At 41.8% G+C, this 19,636-nt stretch overlaps 1 protein-coding gene across 1 annotated transcript in view; it reads right to left on the bottom strand.

Moving 5' to 3' along the window:
• ROR1 (receptor tyrosine kinase like orphan receptor 1) overlaps positions 1–19,636 on the bottom strand; it is a 372,449-nt gene that overhangs the window by 77,964 nt on the left and 274,849 nt on the right. The gene's annotated exons all lie outside the window — the stretch shown is intronic.

The following is a 19,636-nucleotide window of genomic DNA, read 5'->3' as shown; positions in this document are numbered from 1 at the left end:
AGGGTATCAGGATGGTTGGTGGTTGGTTGGTGAGAGGGGCGTGGGGTGAGAAGGAAGAATACCAGGTGGACATTATGGGCTGAGGTAGGTAGTCAATGAGAGAAAGATCCAGAAGGGGACATGTGCCCTGGACTATCAAAGACCAGACTGGCAACCGGCAGGCTGGGGGGACGATCTCTGGGGTCCCAGGGGACACAGGGATCAAAGACTGGCATTTCCTTTTCCTCCATACCAGTGCTGTCACCTGTATAATGTGATTACAAATATACTGAATCTTTAATCAATTAAAAAGAGCTTATTGAGATCCTTACATTATATAATCCTAGTATTTTGGTGTTTGGTCATTTGTTTAGGTTTGTTAATGCAAAATGTGAAAGAAACATGTTTTTATTTTAAGGCTGGGCACAATCTGCATTTATATTCTAGTCACAAACTTTCACAAACTTATCCCACTATGCTAAAGCGTGATCGGCCAGGGTATGGAGGAAACACCACCAGCTCATCCTTAATACCTTTTCTTTTAAAACATTCATGGATGAGAAGCTGCCAGTTTGGTTATGTGGGAATGGATTATATGTCGCAATGGGTGTAGTGGTTAGATGTGGGCCTCAGACCCAGACAGGTTGGTTTTGAATCCTCTCTGCTTCTAACCATCTACAAGGTCTTTAGAAAAGTATTTAACTCTTCTGATTCTCCAATGAGGATGCTAATGATAAAGGTATAAAACTACGAGGGTTGCCTTGAGGACTACTTGAATTATACATAAAAAGGACCACTATGACAACAGGCTCAGGCAAGAGAGGGAAGTTGATGTGAGGTCCCCTGGATAGAACTGAGATCTCTAAGCTGTGAAATCAGAAAAAGGAAACCCACCAGGGGAAAAAGGGAAACTTTAATGATATTGGTGAGCTAAACAGCATCGTTCCTCCGCCCCTCACACCTTTCTCTAGGCCTGGGAAGAAGACTTCACATTGGTTTTCACTGAGGAAAACCACCCTAGCCTTTTGCTTGTCCCCAGGACAACATATTTTTTCTTTCTACCTCTGTGTAATCAAGTGTAAACAGAGATGCAGATTCTAGCCCATAACAATGGCTGCATGGGGTAGGAACTGATTTCCTCCTGGAAAACACTTAATTCTAGAATATTGAGCTTTGGGGTCATTTCCTTGCACTCTGATGACAGCATATCTCAAATTGTTTATTTGTTCATCTTTAATTGTTGCTCTCTGTACATGTGACAGCAACTGTGGGTGTTGATATACTGACTAAGCAGAGTTTTCAGTAACTAAGGCAGCTTAGAATCCATGGGCTATTTCACATGAATCAACTAAAGTGCATCCAAAGCTGACTTTTGAGATCCTCTTTTTAATAGATACGTATGAACACAATCATGTTTCTTCCCCAAAGGCCTGTCACATGACTCACTGTCAGTATTCCTTGAATGAACCATGACACACCCTTGGACTTGGAATAAATGCAACTGGTCCGGACTTTGAGAACACAACAGGCTTTTTCTTTTCAATGTGCAGAGGACTTGTTACATTTCCCTTGTTGCACTGTGAATAACAAATATTTCCTGCCTTCAAAAACTATTACTATAAGTTTTGGCCAAATTTTCATATTCTTTCTTCACTTATGAAAAAAGTCTAGATACAGACTCAGAGGTACCCCAGTTATTATTAACATTTTCAAAGAAGATTAAAATAAGTTCAATGTGTTCATTTTATTCCCTGGTTAATGTTCCTCAACAGAGCTTGTCCATACCAACACTTCTTAACCTACTAGTTTGATTATTTTACTATTATTATCAAGGCCAGCTAAAATTATAACCATTAACTTAGGAAATAAAAGTGTTCCAAAGGTGAAATGTACCACAATTTTGTGTACAATAATTTCTTTTTCTTTTTTTGGTGCTGTGACTTGGATTGCAAATAATAATGTCTTATCATTTTCAGAGTAATGCCCCTGAAAAACACCCATGAAATTCTTATAATGGTATTTAATTGCAATAAAAATATATTTTAAAACATAGTAAAAAATTTCCTAAAAAATGGCTACGTCCAGAACAAACTAGAGTTGTCATTTTAAAGTCCCACTCTGGTAGGTAGGTAATACTTTTTCAGTTCTGCAGAAAACACTGTGAAGATTGGTTCTACCACAAGAACTTTATTCTGCAGTCCTTATTTCTTTCAAAGATTTCAAATTTGCCCTCAATGTCTTGAAGTACACTGTCTTGGTGCATGCATTCTTTTTATGTCATTTAATTAATGTCTTGTCTGCATGCTTATCCAAATCGTCAGATTACTAAGGGTCACATTTCTCTGGGCCTGATCTAATCATTTGTGTCACTCAGGACTCTTTTGGTTGCAAATGGCAGAATCCCAACTTGATCTAGTTTAAGCAATAAAGAAATATGTATTCATGTACTAGCCAAAGTGTGGGAAAAGTGGGGGTGGAGCTGCTCAGGGAAGACTGGATCCAAGGAATCAGATAATGTCATCTTTCATCTCAGCTTCCTGGTTTTATGGCCATGGGCATTTCTAGATTTACATTACAATTACACATCTAAAAAATACAGCAAAAAAATTTTGTGGAAGGATTAGAATTGGCCTGGCTTGGGTCATCTGCCCATACCTGGACCAGTCTCTGTGTGGAGAATATGAAGTACTGTGGTTGGCTTTCCTGCAAGACTCTAATAGTTGGAGAGAAGAGAAGCATCTTGTGAAAAGTAGGAAGAGCCATTCTGGACATCGAAAACAATAAATGCCTTTGTCACATGATCCCTCTCTGAGGAGGTGTACACTTAGCGGTCACTCCTTTCTGGATCGCTCCTTAGATTGCCTCATGCTCAATACTGCTGGAAGGCAATGACTGCTGTCATGCTCTTTTGAGTACAGAGACTAAAGTGAAACGTGCCGATATGAAAAAGACCGTGGGTTTTAGCTTTGGCATGCAAATTTTAAGCCACATTATCTCAACACCACAACTGGCAGAAAGGCAGGTTGGCATGTATCACTTTTTCAGCAATTCTCAATGAAAGCAGTAGCCGTGCGTTAAATAAACACAGTGTTCACAGGGCACCCAGTCTACTGGCTGCCTCTGTGGAACTCACCAGATGAGTCATTATCCACACACAGAACCAAACAAAACCTAGTTACACACGTAACTCATTTGTTATCCAAGTCTTCACATTCAGAAATTATCAGTTACTTGTTGACAGACGGATTGATAAAAATTCCAAAAGGATTAGGATTCATTTTTCTTTAATTTTTTTTTTGGTTTTCATTTTAATAAAATCTGTCATGCTGCAGAGCTCTCCTCATTACATTTTTGTGTCTTTTTGTCCAGATCTTGGAAACTGCCTGCAGTCTCAGGGAATACTGCTTTATATCAACATTACTGCGTATCACAAGACAATAATAAATACACTTCTGTGTAGATTGAAGAATGTAAATGAAGACTAAGCCCACATTACTTACAGTGGAAACTATGCCGTCGAACTGAAAGAAAGGGTTAGGTTCTACCTGGTTTCTAGGATGACTGGGTGGCTCCAGATGGTTCTGTTTGTCAGCAATTGGGCCACCACCCAGCTTTGGACCACCACTTTTTCTCAGAATGGGTACCGACTGCTGGTGTGCTACGGTGGTCCATATCTCAATCCATTGTGCTAATACTTCTGTTTTGAATAAGCCAGTTATCATAAGCAGGTGTGAGCCTTCCACCTCCCTCCTGACTGCAGCCACTCGCTGACTTGTCACCTTTCTAGGAACACAGAGATTCCTTTGAAAATTGCTCTATTGGAAAAAGATGCCATTTTAAGAAGACTGCAAAAGGGAGGGCGGGGCAGGCATCCAAGATACAAAATGATCTCTGCTATGAGGGTCTGAGTGACTGACTGAATGAATAGCTTGTAGAATCAAAGTGACCCAAGTTGTTAAATTCACCTTGTTTACTGTGCCTATAACATAATAGGGTCTTCTGATATTCTCTATGTGTTTCATGTGGGCAAAGGTTCCTCCTTGCTCAGGCCCAAGTACATGGTGTATAGAAATCGGCCTTTTAAGGCAGAACACTGTCAGAATCCCAGCCCTGTTTCTTACTGACTGTAAGAACTTGGGCAAGTTGCTTAGTTTCCATGAGCCACAACTTCGTCCACTGTAAAATGGAACTTACAGTTGGTTTGTTTCAGCACTAATGAGACAATATAAGCATAACATTTAGCAAAGTGCTTAATAACTGAAGCTGCAATAGCTAAATTCTAAATAAAACCCTGTGTGATCTTAAGATCAGAGTAATAAAGATTTTATGCAGCAGAGAAAAAGCCAGATGCTCTTTATTTAATGAATTGTGCTGGATTGCCTGTGAAACAGAGGAACATTCAACAACAGCCCTGCCTTCACAGGGCTCACCATCTAGCTGGGCAAGCCAGAGATAACACACATACACAGTACTCAACAGCAGAGTAAAACCAATTTACAGATGCTGACTGTGCATGTGAAAGTATTAATAGCTTAGAAAAGAGGATGGTTATTGAAACCTAGGCTAATCATCTGTAAAACATGGGCTTTGTATTGGCAGGAATGTTGCCAGTTTTGTCCAGTGCTCCAGCCCCAACACCGAGACTGATGCCTGGCTCTTAGGGATGCTCAATAAATATCTATTGAGTGAACAGATGAATGGTTCGAATAGCTAGTGGAAAAGCACTGGACTTGGAACATAAAGACCTGGGTTTGAACCCTGGCTTGATAGCTCTGTCACGATGGATAACTTTCTTAACTTCTCCGAACCTCAGTTGCCTTATCTGTAAAATGGCTACATCACCCTTGCCCAGTGCATTAGGTTTTCACACAAATAAACAACACATTTTGTGTGAAAGAAACTGGTCCACAGCAAGCACTTGAAAAAGGCAGTATAAAGGTAGTTATAAGGAGGAACTGGAAGCTTCAGAACGGGTACAAATTTAGACAGGTGGTAAGGAGCAATTTTAATGCTGCTTTGCCCATATATCCCTTAACTTGGGCTCCAAAACCAATAAGGGCATCGACAGAATAACAGGATGGACGGCTGTTTTTCTTTCCCGCTATGGTAACCAATGGCACATGCTCCGTTGCTGTTAACAAGATCAGTAAACTTGCCACATTCAGAAATCGACAATTAACCCCTTTTACAACACTTAAAGTCACAGGCCTCTCTCTTTTATATGGCTGAGCAGGCTGCTGGGCACATGGTTTTTATTACTGCCCTCCCCTCACTTAAAAAAAAAAAAAAAAAAAAGCAAAATGCTACTACTAATAGTAATTGAGCACCTTACAGAACCTGTCCCTTTCTTCATGATTTCTCGGGGAAGCTCTGCGCACTGCAGCTGTCTTTGCAAGGGCCACCTCCGTCCGGGTCTGCCCTCCGTGCTGCTTGTGGGGGGGACCATATTATCTTTAGCCCCGCTTACCTTTCTAAATGTTTTATGGTTTACAGCTGTGGCGAAAAGCATTTTGGGGTCGGAGGAGATTTATTCCCCCTTTTAATGTTTTTACTAGGCTGAATAAACACACTCTCAAAGAATGAAACCTCTGGCCACGTTGGGAATATGGAAAGCCGGCCCCACTCTGCAGTGGCAGCCCTCTCGTGATGGACACTTGCTCAGAACAACGGACGCCATTGTGGGCACCAAAAGGGACCGCGGCCAGGCGCCCCCCACGGTGGGTTCCGCAGCACCCAACCCATGAGCCCCTCTGTCACAACCCTACCTGCAACCACCTTCCTCTTTGCAGGGTCCCATTAACACCTGTGGGAGAACACAGCCTTTTATGGCTCTGGAAAGTCTGGAAGGTGGAGAATGCGTAATTGATGCTCTTGCTTTGGCCGCGTTTCCATCCAGCATGTGCTCATTTAAATAGTTTTGGCAAATGAGTTCAGCTAAAGTGACTCTTTCTCCCAAATTCAAAGCAACCCTTAATTTTTATGAGGTTTGTAAAACTTCAGCAAAATGATTTCTTAAAAAGGAAAAAAAAAATTATTTCCTTAAGCTTGCTCAGTTCGTTGATTTTGGCCAAGGCTGCTCATAGAATTACTAGTACGCTATGAGGAAGATTATTCATAGAGTGATTTGGAACTGGGTGGAATCAGAAAGTATTATAAATCTCTGCTCATGACGTTTCTGCAAACTTTGCCAGCCCTGGAATAAAACAGGCTTGGAAGCCGACAGCAGCTAGCACCTGCACAGCACACTGCGAGGCAAAAGCTGGCCTGTTGGGTCGCCCTTCTCAGGGTGCCTCCAAGTTATACTTCAAAGTCAGCAGAATAAAGAAATGGGTCTTGCTGAAGGACTTTGAGGGTAATTAGCAAGTATAAGTCACACTTGTATCAACTGGCAGCTCTGAAGAAACTGACGTGCCTGGCTCATCCCTGCCCAGTTTCAATGCTCTTCTCTCCACGAGACCAGGGGCAGACCTCTCCACGAACTGGCTCTTAGAGCCATACCTGGCTAACATTCACGAGGGGTGCCATGGATTTTGTCATTGGAGTGCTTTCAGGCTACCGCCCTTAGCTCTAGTCTGCTCTAACGCTACAGTCACGTTCCTAGGATATGGCAAGGTTGCACATGTTATATGATTGAAACAGTTATTTCACTGGGACAAATACTTGGGGGCTAGGCACTTTCAGATTTACAATATTTTTTTTAAAATGCAAGAATGTCAGTAAGAAAGATTTCCTTCATACCTGTAAGTGTTGAGGGATAGAACTATACAGTCTAAAAAGCGCTGTGCAAATCCAGCCTTGGGGCATCCAGAGCTTTGGCTCCAGAGTGACAGCATTTCTTCTCAATCATCTTAGTTCTGACACAGAGCATGGTGGTTCTTGGACATTTTTTATCCTCTTTAACACCCACTGTCACGACAAGGTACAATGTCACATAAAGCAGATGGGTAGCTACCTACTAGCTCTTTCTTCAGGAGTGTTGATAATTACAAAAGTGGACCTCATAAAGCCAGTGTTTTTCTCTGAACACTCAGGTTATAATTGAGCTAGGAGAATTCAAGCTATAAGAGAAATTACAGTACTTATTAGCCCTTTCTTGCCTATTGGAGTGACAATCCTTTGGACCAGTACTTTTACAGAGATCCAACTTTGTGCCTTAAAGGCAAGGTTTTCCCTTGCCCCATTACATTTCTTATGAGATAGCTTAGCATGCTATTCCTGTTCTTTTCCACTGTCTTCACATGTTTTCCCTATCTCATTCTCTTTTTCTCAGAGGTTGGCTGTGTCATTTGAATACTTGGAAGACTTACTAAATGTGAAGTTCTTCATTTTCACCCATTTTATCTCTGTAATTTCAGACATCTTCTTCCTTCCAAGTTCCAAGTTTCTCTCTCCTTGCAATCTAACCCCTCTCTCTGGCCTCAGTAGCTTTTCTCTTCCTATTGCCTTAAGCATTTTAATTCCACGATGTTTTTTTTTTTTTCTTCTATCACCTTTAAAGACCGCTTCCAGAAAGAGTCAGGTGAAAACACACACATGTAGACACAGATATACATACACACAGAGAATCTTGGATATTACTATTCCAGTTAGCTCAATTTTCCTCCTCCCATTCATAGTCAAGCATTTTAAACGTGGGGTCTACTGTCATTACCTCCAATTATTTCCCAATAAGTTTCTTCTTCATTCCTATAAATTTGGCACCTATTCCCATTCTTTCCCTGCAATGATCCCTTAATGGCCAGCAATCACTAAATGTCAACCTCTAAATACAAAACCCTCTCACAAAAATCAACTCACGCTGGGTAACAGACTTGAACCTTAGGTGTGAAACTATTAGAATTCTAGAGGAAAATGTTGGAAATACTCTTCTAGACATTGGCCTAGGCAAAGAATTTATGAAGACGACCCCAAAGGCAATCACAGCAGCAACAAAAATAAATAAATGGGACCTGATGAAATTAAAAAGCTTCTGCACAGCCAAAGAAACTGTCAAGAGAGCAAACAGACAACCCACAGAATGGGAGAAAATTTTCACAAGCTACACATCCGATAAAGGGCTGATAACTAGAATCTATTTAGAACTCAGGAAAATCAGCAAGGAAAAATCAAACAACCCTATCAAAAAGTGGGCAAAGGACATAAACAGAAATTTTTCAAAAGAAGAAAGAATAATGGCCAACAAACATATGAAAAAATGCTCAACATCTCTAATCATCAGAGAAATGCAAATCAAAACCACAATGAGATATCAGTTATCTTTAGTGAGAATGGCCGTTTTTAACAAGTCCCAAAACAATAAATGTTGGGTGGATGTGGAGAGATAGGAACACTCCTACACTGCTGGTGGGACTGCAAACTAGTTCAATCTCTGTGGAAAGCAATATGGAGATACCTTAAAGTGATACAAGTTGATCTACCATTTGATCCAGTAATCCCATTACTGGGCATCTACCCAAAAGAACAAAAGCAGCTCTATGAAAAAGACACCTGCACTCAAATGTTTATAGCAGCACAATTCACAATTGCAAAGATGTGGAAACAACTGAAGTGCTCATCAATACATGAGTGGATTAATAAAATGTGGCATATGTATACCATGGAGTGCTATTCAGCTATAAGAAACAACAGTGATATAGCACCTCATGTATTTTCCTGGCTAAGCTGGAACCCATTCTATTAGGTGAAGTATCCCAAGAATGGAAAAATAAGCACCACATGTACTCATCAGCAAATTCGTATTAAGTGATCAACAAATAAGTGAACATATAGGAACAACATCTATCGGGTATCGGGCAGGTGGGGGGGAGGGAATGGGTATATACATACATAATGAATGTGATGAGCACCAACTGGGGGATGGACACATTTGAAGCTCTGACTCGGGTTGGGGGCAAGGGAAATATATATAACCTTAACATTTGTACCCCCATAATATGCTGGAAAAAATAAACAAATAAAAAAATAAAAATAAATGCAAAACCTCATTTCCTACTCAGATTTCCTTCTGAGACATCTGATCTGATTGTTACCCGTTCTCCAAAAAACTCTTTTCTCTTCCATGGTTTCTACGATCCTGCACTTTCCTGGTTTTTCTTCTATTTTTCCAATAACCTTCCCCTGCTATTCTGAATTCTCTTTCTAATTATGAGAATAACTGCACTCCCCACAATTATGATTGTAACCTAAGGCTCAAACCTTGGTCCTCCATTTCTCCCTCTACTTATGCCATTGGGGAGACTCATGGGATTCAGTTACCCTTCAGTCCTGATTGCCTTCAAGAACTGTACTATTTTCCTTCCAAAATAATTTCCTTTGGATATGCAACCAGCACCTGTGTTGGTTCCAGTCCTCCAGGAAGCAGATGCCAAGATGGAGTTAAAAGTGCAGGAGACTTATTGGGGGCAATGTTTGTGGAAGAAAATGGGTGAGAGAGGGCTGAGCAGGCAGGGAGAGCCTGTGAACAATGATACATCTTTCCTGATGTCTGAGGAAAGAATGGGGCGGGGGGAAGAATGGGGGATTGGGTAGGAAGAGCCCAGACTGTGGTGCAGCTCTGAGAGTCTGGGCCAGTCTGGTGGTGTGCCCCAGTGCCAGGACTTCTTATCAGAGGCCTACATGGGGCAGAAATGCCCAGCTCTAATACCTCTTTCAGGCTTAGTCACTGGCTGAGAGCTGCCTGGGCAGAGTGCAACCTCGGCTTGCGTGTTATGGCAGATCCTCCAGGGGCTGCAACTGGAGGCTGTCACATAATTGCACTTCTTAGAGCAGGCTTTCTCTTGAGAGGATCTCAAACAAAACTAACCCTAACTTCTCCTCCCACCACACATGCTTCTCTTTTAATGATCCCATCTCGGTCTTTGTTGTCAGCATTCTCCCACCTTCCAGGCTACAGAACTCACGTCATCTTTGGCTTCCCATTACCCTCATCTCTTACATCCAATTGGCAACTCTTCATTCCTTTCAAAATGCCTGTCTGCTTTACCATTCCCGCGCCCTTCCCAGTGCCAGCATTCTGATCCATACGGCTGATTATTCCCTTCTCTGGCCTGTCTTCCTCACCGACTCCCTAAATGTTAGGGTTTCTAGGATTCAGTTCTTGGCTCTAGTACAGGCTCGTCCTAGATGACCTTACCCAGTAATCCATCTCCACGGAAACATCCATGACTCCAAAATTTTTACCTCTAGATCCAGTTCTGTCTAGAGCTCTAAGTCAAAGTTTCTCAAACTTGAGGATTATATGCGTTGCTTAGAAAGGAGAAGAATTATTGTATACCTCAGTATTAAATTATTTTATTAAAAAATGTTAGATATGTACTGACATACAACTAAGTATAGACTCTTGGTAATAGTTTGGTTTCCTTCCCAACTCTTTTCTACACACATTTTATATAGTTGAGATTATATGATAAGCATATATATGTGAATGTGGGAAGTGTTGTATTTTGCTTCCTATTCTTGACATTAGAGCACAAGCATTTTTTTAATGAATAGAATAAACACATTATGTACATTCTTTTTTCATGGGTATGCAACATTCCATTCTATAGATGTGTAGTATTTAACACATTGACTGCCACACTAGAAAATTTTTTTTTGCTTCAGGGACACAGTGTTTTATTAGGGAAATAGAATAAAAACTTTGAAAATAAAACAATCTTTTCTAACTTAATGAAAAATTTGTTATTTTTTATTGTTTTCTGTGCATGAGTCATATGCAATTAAATTGTCAATATTAATTGTTAACAATAAGAACATCAACAAGTAAGATTTTCAGGAACCAACTGCAGGGTTTTGCCCAGGGGCCACCCATCACGTAACGTGTATGCTACGGCATGGCAATGTGAGTTGCCTGTCCACCCTGAGGCTCCCACGGTAAAGAGACGTGTGAGTTACATATGCTTCAGGAGGCCCTGGGCTCAAAACTAGCATGAGTTAAATACAACTCACATGGCAGTTAACGTGCTAATCTATTTTATAATAATGTCTAATGTTAAACAATGAAGCAATAAATACCTTTGTACAGAAATTTTTGCCTGCATTTGAGAGTATTTTCTCAGTACAGATTCCCAGAAATGGGAAGGCAGATGTCTTCATTTCAGAAATGAGAAAACCTAGGTTCTAAAAGTTTAAATGATTTCCCTAAGGCCACCCAGCACGTCAAATATAAGGGATGAGAAGGGAGATTCCAGGCCTGGGCTATTTCTAATCAGATCAGGCTACCGACCCTGGGTCATTAAGTGTCATAAGGTATGCTGTCTTAGGATTCTTCATGGTGGAGAATCTTGTAGCTACAGAAGGCTCATTTATGACCTGACTCACTGAAAACTTCAGCCTACTTTGGGACACAGAGGTGCAGGTCATGTTAGCATATGCTCTCAGAGTGTCATGAAATTAGGAGTAACCCCTAGTCAGGTACTATTCTCTCAGTCTGTATTTGTGTCAAAGTCACATTTGCATTAGTACCAATGTCTTTGCCTGTCCTGGCTTGTGAGGGCCCTTCATGACAACAGGAGCTCTTAGTCAAAAGCACATGAGCTGCATCTGTCATGTGTCCTCCACCCATAACATTGGCCCAGAGCTGCTGCCATTAGGAACTGTCTGATGCTGTTTCTCCTCAATGCATTCCCGCCTAATTTATCCAGGGAGCGATTTATTTCTCGTTTGTGCCTTCATCAGAAAGTGACTTTTCTGGCCAAAGAGAGTTAAAAATGCCCTTCTCATTGCTGCAGCATGAAGACAGAGATGGGTGGGCAAAGGCAGAGCTTTCAGCCATGCAGCAATTCTTAAATTAGAAAATAAGAGTAGCCATCTAGGGTTTTAGATGTATTGGTGGCAGCTGATTTAGAAGAAAGACTTAAAAATAGACCAGCATTTATTAACCTCAGCACTATTCATATTTGGAGCCAGAGAGTTCTTTCTTGTCCTGTGCATTGTAGGACTCTGAGCAGCATCCCTGCCCTGTGCCCATGAGATGCCAGCAGCATCCCCTCCAGTCATGACAATCAACAATGTCTCTGGACATTGTCACATGTCCTCTGATAGTTAAAATCACCTGCACTTGATAACTACTGAAATAGTCTCATTGCTTCCAAAAAAGAAAGCAGTCAGTCCCAATGCAGGGGCAAATGAAAAGAAAGGAATGGGGCATGGAAGATGCACTGAACATCTTGTGAGAAGAGGACTCCAAATCAGATAAGAACAGAGGCTTCTCTTTAGTCAGCCCAGGTAAGGGTCCTCTCCAGATCCACAATGAGAAAGAATAGAAACAGTCTTTATTAATTAATATGCCTTAGTTATGAAAAGAAGCCCTCTACATAGTGTGCATAGGTATTATATACATATCACACATATTAACTCAATAATATCATCTCTGTTGTTCCCAAACTAGAGCATGGTTTCTGCCAATCTTAGCAAAATTTCTCCTGTAATCAAAAAACATTTCAAGATTGTTTCCACAGTTATTGAACTGCATAAATCCTATTGAAAGTTGTAATCAAGATTCTCATGCTCAGAAAGTGAGACCACCTGCAAGAATGCTGAAACTGGGTTTCCTCTATTTTGATACTCCATGTATTACATAGCCATAAAATCTTAGAATGAAAAGGGATCAAAGGGGCCACTAATTAAGCTTACCAAATTTCCTGCACAACATTCTTGAGAGATCATTGAAACTCTTCAAAAAAGGCAGATCATTCCACTGTGGGATAGTACTATTAACACTTAGTTATGAGTTTTTAAGTCGGAGGGCAGAACCTGCCTCCCAGTAATGCCCATTTGTTGGACCTGGTTAAATCCCCTGAGGCCATGTGGAAAAAGTCCACTCCCTTGTTTAGATATCTGAAGGTAGCACATGAAAGTTCTACCTATGAAGTCCTCCCTTCATCATCTCTTCTCCATTCTAAGCAACAGTCCCAGTATGTTCACCTGTTTTTCACACACCATCCATGACCTTTCTCTCTACCAGCCTTTCTCGTCTTCCTCCTTTGAACACTCCTTCTTCAGGATGAGAAGGGGTGTGTGTCGTCAGCACCTTGCAGTTATATTCTACAGTGATTCCAAACCTTTACCCCTTTCACCAAGGCCTCTAAAATACTCTGTCACCTCTCATTCTCTTTGTTCAACTTGTCTTTGACCTCAGAGACAGAACAAGCATTGGGCAGGTACAACTCTCAGGATCACGAGTTTTCCTTCTGCCTCCTCTTGCCCATGTCTCCCCTCCCAACACCTACTCTTACAAACTCACCTGTGTCTTTAGGTCTTATCTTTCCTCCAATCGGAGGAGGGTGAGAACCTTCTCTCTGTCTTGTGTTTTTAATTTCTCCCTCTCATGGTCCCCTCTTCATAGCCTACTCATGTGGGTAGAATCTCTATCTCAAAAACCAACCAACAAACATGGCCATCCGCCTTCTAACTAAGCACTACAGTGCTCACTCTCCTTCTTCTACATCTCAGCTCCACTAAGAGTTATCCACATTTGGAGCCTTATCCCCTTTACCTCTCATGTGACTGCAGCTGGTATTCCCACACCAGATCCCGACACATTCCCTTTGCTCTGCGCACACCAAGGGGTCTGCAGATCTCCAAACAGACCATGTTGTTTCCTGGGCCTGGAATGATCTCCCCTGCTTGTCCAGCTGGCAAACTCCTACCCTTTGTCAGACCCTCAGAGACCATTTCCTTTGCATGGCCTTTCCTAGAGAAATAGGATGATAATCAAGCCAGTTTTATAGGTGTGGTTTAAGAATTTAATGAGATAATATCCACCAAGCACTTACCACAGTGAGCAGCACATAGCAAATACTCAATAAATTGTAGCTATGATTATTATTAGTCCTTTCCATAGACTTTTTCTCTCTGTTTCTCTAGGTGTCCATTATGGTCTCTAGGACATTATGTTCTATTTGTCTTAGCAGGGGGCAGTTTCTTGACCTGTGCACTAAATAGTTAAGGGCAGGGACACCATTTTTTCATCTATATTACCCTAACACTGAGCCTCACGTCTGCCACCTAGTAGGAACTCAATTAATATCTCACGAATGAGCAAATGACTGGATAAATACAAGGCAATTATTGTGTCTTGTAATCAACAAGGACCCACAGGTTCTACGCTGATGCCTCTGGCCTTTTCAGCAGTGATACCACATTTCGAAGCTCTGGCTTATCCTCATGATATTGGAAATGGCTTAGAATGCCAAAGGGGGAGCAGATGTTCCCTGAGACTGCTTCCCCAGAGGGGAGAACCACCCTGCTGGATCTCGGGGGCTTCAGTGAACTCCTGACTGGGTTCGGTGCTGTCTGTCCTTTGTGGGCCAGGATTGCCCTGAACGGCCAGCCCCTCTGGGTTCAGCTACAGGCCAGACATTGGAGGTGGAACAAAAGCGGCATTGATGCCCTGCTCACAAAGCGGGCCTGTGGGCACGGATCAGAGGACTCGCCTGTCAGCTTCTCTCTTCCCAAACACAGAGCTCAGCTCCACCTCTGCCTTCAGGGCCTGGGGTACAGTCAGCCACTGACATTCAGGGAGAAAGGATAGCTTAGGCCAGGTGTGAAAGCACTCAAAAGAATGTTGCTTAGTAGTTACGAAATGGAGATGAATTTTAGTGGACATTTCATTCCAATGATAGCTGATAACTATTTTAAGTAAACAACATTGGTCAGAGCCAAAGAGCTGTGCCCCAACCTTTTCATCACAAGAATCCTTTTAAAATATTACATCTCCCTGCCCCCAAGGACCCATGCTCAAAATATTTTTTTGTCTAAAATATAAATTTTCGTTTTTTATGAGAAAAATATTTATATATTGAACCCTTACTATGTACCAGCTACCTTCCTCAGTTCTATGTGCTTTGCATATTTTTTTATCCTTATAAATGCCCTATCAGGTGGGTAATTTTTTCTATTTTATAAATGAGGAAACTGAGGCTCGAGTAGTTTATGTAACTTATTTCAGACCACATACCTTATAAATAACTGTATTAGTAGTTAATCAGCTTGTCCAAGGTTACGAATCTTTCCAAATGATTGCAATGAACTAATAGCTAGGTAAAAAATAACTGTTTGCTTTGTTATCATTAAAATAATAAATATTTTTATAAAATATAAGTTAACCAAAATTTGTTGAAATATAACATGTAAATATATTAAAATATAACTGACAACTAAAGCTTCTAATTAGCATGAGAATTTTTTTTTTTACTTAATTGATGTAATTTGAAGCAAAAACAAAGAAATATGTTGCTCTATTTGTCCTGTGCTGATTTAAAAAAATATATATATATAGTTCACAGTAGGGCTTTTGAAATATGACAAATAGTTCATGGACTTCCATTATGTCCTCCAAATGCCCATGAGGTCTGAGACTTCCAGAATGGTACCACTGCTTGTAACCCATTTTTCAATGTACTGCACAAATGGCTGTGTGCCAATTTTGTTGTTGGTGGCCTTCTCTAAACTTAGGCAAGTTTCCTTCTATCAGGAAGGCATGTAGAGGTCTTTCCTTTGACCTGGATGCTTATCTGGAGAAAACACACTTTTAGGATTTCCTCAAGCTGTTTGCATAATTCCTAAAGATGCAGATCATAAAGATTTCAAAGGAATTATAGGACCTGTAGAAGAAAAGAAAAGCTCACCTTTGCCCTTAGCTTTGTGTGTCCATCAACCAGGGAATCTGTGGGCCAGGCTTACTGGTGACTCCAGGTGTGTACAGGAGGGTCCGATTTCAAAGAACTCAGGGAACTCTTACTCTAAGGCCAAAATAAGAGGTTGCAGCTTTGATTTGCAACAGAAAGACAGCCCCTAATTGTTTTGCAGAGTCCTTGCTACTCCAAGAAATAAGATTCAGTGAGACCAGGAGAATAACTTCTAGCTAAAAGGTACTGGGATTCTCCTTGCTTTGTCAGCAAGAAGGGCAGCGTGACGGAGCTGCCAGGAAGATCCACAATAAAACCACCTGAAAGATGAGACACAGATTATTGCACTAGAGGGAACTCACTGATGGAAAAATGACAGTCATAGCTTCCCGTGGTCACTTATCAAGGCAGCATACTCCCCAATGTGTCAAAGGCTTTTACTAACTGGGGTGTCATTCATTCTCACCACGTTCTAAAAGGTATGGGCAGAACTATTATCTGAACTTAAAAAAGCAGTGCATTAAAACTGGAACTGTTAGAGCCATAAGTATAAAGGTGTGAAGTGCAGCATTATTTATAAGTGTTTTTTAAAAACGAAGCAAGGGCAAGCTGATTGGGCACACACATTATTAGTATTGAGAGAGAGGGAGATGATGTTACTTATGAAAATATCTAAGATACAATGTTAAGTGAAAGAAAGGAAGCAGTTGTACGTACATGGTTATTGCAGTCTTATGGAAAATATATAGGAGCAATGACTGAAAGACAATCACAGGAACTAACATAGATGGAATGTGTATTATGTGCCAGGTGCTCTAAATAGCATGAATTATCTCACTTAATCCTTACAGAAAACTCTATGAAGAAGCTTCTAGCAATATCCTATGAGGACAGACAAGAAAACTAAAGCTGGGAAAAGATAAAGTAACTTTCCTAGATCACACGGTGGTAAACTTGTGGACCTAGAACCAGATCATTTTAACTTCCTCTATATTCAGAAAACATGATTTTCTTGTAGATAGTGGGGTTATGCATACATTTTTCCTTTTACTCTGCTCTCTAAATGTTCTGAAGTGTGATTGTGTTACATTTAAAACATTTTAGGATGTGCATTAAGAATTAGAACTAGAATTTCAAATTAGATACTCAAATCTCATTGGATAGTGAATTTGAGCTCTGATAAGGCCTATCATTTAATTAAGGTCAGGAATGAAAATGTTACCCCTAATCAGATTTAGCAAACAGTTCTAAAGCACTGGCTATTGGGAGGATTAAATGAGATAAGGCATGCCAGGAGTTTAGCACGGTGCCTGGGGAATACTAACCAGCATTCAACAGATATTACCTTACTAGTATTATCAAGCTCCAGGTACCATCCTAAATGCTTCCTCATAGGTTATCTCATTTTATCCTCACAAACATTCTGAGTGTTTAGCTATTATTATCTTCATTTGCAGATGAAAACATTGAGATTCGGAGAGGTTAAGTAACTCCCTCATTGTTGCTCATTATTAAATAGTAGAGCCAAGTTCAGCGCCCCATCTGCACCCCATACCTGCCTCTCTCCAGCACGAGTGAAACACGGTGCCATGCATGTGCCTAAACCGGTAGCACAGTCTCCTGTGGATTTTCCCCACCTGTACATAAGCCTACACTGGAGAACTATCCAAAGTCCATGCTTCTTACCCTGGGATTCTATGTCCTCTGGTATCAGCCCTCCCTCTATCTGTCAAAATCTACTTCCCATTTTTTGTCCATGGGAGATCTTCATTTTAACTGAGTTCTCCCAGTGCCTCATGCAGAGTACTGCATTCTCTGGGTCTCCCCTCATCCTCTCCATCTTTTAGGTCCCCGTTCAAGTTCAACCTCTGCCAGAAAGCCCACCCACTCTCATCAGTTTCTCCCTCTCTTGACCTCCCACAGAACTTATTTGCTATCTCATTGAATTATACTCCATGCCATTTAATCCTTTACACAGTTAATGTACCTTCTCCACCAGAAGCTAAAAGAAACCTGGGGGTGGTGGGTTAAGGTGTTTATGGGCTCATGTAACTCACAAGTGCAGTGGCTCTGATGTACAACGCTTAGATCCTCAAAATACGCCAACTGGCCGGCTTGGTCATGTGGCCAGCCTGATTTGGGTAAGGGTCAGCTCCACCTAGACTGAGAGTGGGCATCAGGTGGCTTTCCTCAATGGGAAAAGCAAGCTGTTCTTGTCAAAAGAAGGATAAACGGACATCGGGCAAGCAAGAACAACAGATGTCCCTTGCCTTGTTGAATCAAATTCCTAAGCACTTTAATAATAATAACTGTTTTTCCCTGGTCAGGCACCAGACTGTAACCCCATCAGGAACTGCCAAGCAGCAACAGAGCTCTTATTAACCTGATCTCCACTGAAGTGAGCCAGGCCCGGGGGCAGAGCTACAAAGGAGAGCTTACAAATCTCTGACACAGCATTTTAATACCACAGGGGATTTTTTTTTCCCTTTCCCACACATTGTGTTAACCCTTCGGGAACAGGGGAGAAACCCAGTGTAGAGCTCATTAGTGGCATTCCTCCAGAGCTCTTCAAAGAGGCCCCATCATTTGCCAACGTGATTTTTCTTAATATTGTGCAGACGGCAGGCTAATCCATCTTCAAATGATCTAATTGCATCTAACTTTCTCTGAAGAAACAGTGTGTGGAGTTGCAACGTCTTAATTGTGGGGTGTAATGCAGAATGTCTCCAAGATGACAGAGCCAGGCACTCAAACCGAAGCTGGGGAATTTCCAGTGGAAACTTTCAAGGGAAGAAAATGGAAGGTGGAGAGTGGCATACTGGTAAGCTTCATCAGATCCAGTTCTGAGGCCTGCTGTCCATAATATCGAAGTCATGCTTCAACTTACCAGCGGAGAATTTCCACTCGGGGCTTGTGGAGGTTCCCCCTGTGCCTTCAAAGCCTCACACTTGCATTTACTATGGAGAAAGGGGGTAAAATAAAGAGGCAGATAGCAAGGGAAGGGCCGGGCAGAGGAGTACTGGGATCTTCTGACAGGCTGGGCAAGAATAAGGACCCCAAGTGGCCAGTATTTTCTTAGGGTTTCCCTGACCTTCCACTCTCTTAGCTGGGATACCTTAACCCCCTTACAAAAGACCTAATTAAATAGAACAAATTTACATAGAGGAGGTGAGCTAAGCAAAGTAGGGGGTGGGGGTGAGGAGGCTGGAGAAGAAGCCTGGAATTGCAACACTTGGTGTCTGGCGTTGGTGAGAGAGGCACACACAGAGGCAGGTGGGGTTAATATAAATACCAAAGGCTCCCTTGAATGTGGCATTTCCTTTAAGTCTTGTTTATCTCATTCATCTTGTTTATTCATCACAACTACTCTATGTGGATTCAATTGTCATCTGAATTTACATTTGGGAAAACCTAGGCTCCCAGCTGAGACCTCTTCTACAAGCAGGTGCCCAGCAGACCTGAGATCCACACCTTGTTTGTTTCTGCCTCCAAGGTGGATGCCATCCAAGGTGGATTCGCCAAGCCCCTCCCTCAACATGCCATGGGGGGCTGGGGGGCTGGGTCAGGGTCACACACAGGCTGCCTGCACCCCTGAGGTTCCTGGCATGTGTAGGTACAGATAACCCTGGCTCTCCCATTCCCTGGCAGGCCTGGAGGAACTATTATTTTTACTAGGATGAAGTCATGTATTAAACACTAACGTGGTTTCTGTCAACATCAGGCCTCGAGCCCTTTGTTCTGTCCTCCCCACAAACATATTTACATTGGCCCCAGTTAGCAATATCCCACTTTGCATTTGCATTCACAATCCCTTATGTCTCATCTGGCACACAATGCACGGGAAACCAGGCTGCAAAGGAACTGGCGGTGAAGCTAAGGTACCGTATGAATTCCACGTTCATGTCCCTACTGACGGTGGGAACTGGTAGGACTTTTTCAGCTCCCTGCACTACAGCCCTCTTTTCCTAGAGATTAGCCATATATATTCCCCTCTTAATCCAGGTCCCCCAAAGAGTCTCTATGGGCCA

Source organism: Microcebus murinus, chromosome 2 (assembly GCF_040939455.1).
Source record: "Microcebus murinus isolate Inina chromosome 2, M.murinus_Inina_mat1.0, whole genome shotgun sequence".
Classification (NCBI taxonomy): Eukaryota; Metazoa; Chordata; class Mammalia; order Primates; family Cheirogaleidae; genus Microcebus; species Microcebus murinus.
The sequence above is the reverse complement of the archived record's forward strand: the minus strand, read 5'-3'. Positions and strand labels throughout refer to the sequence as shown.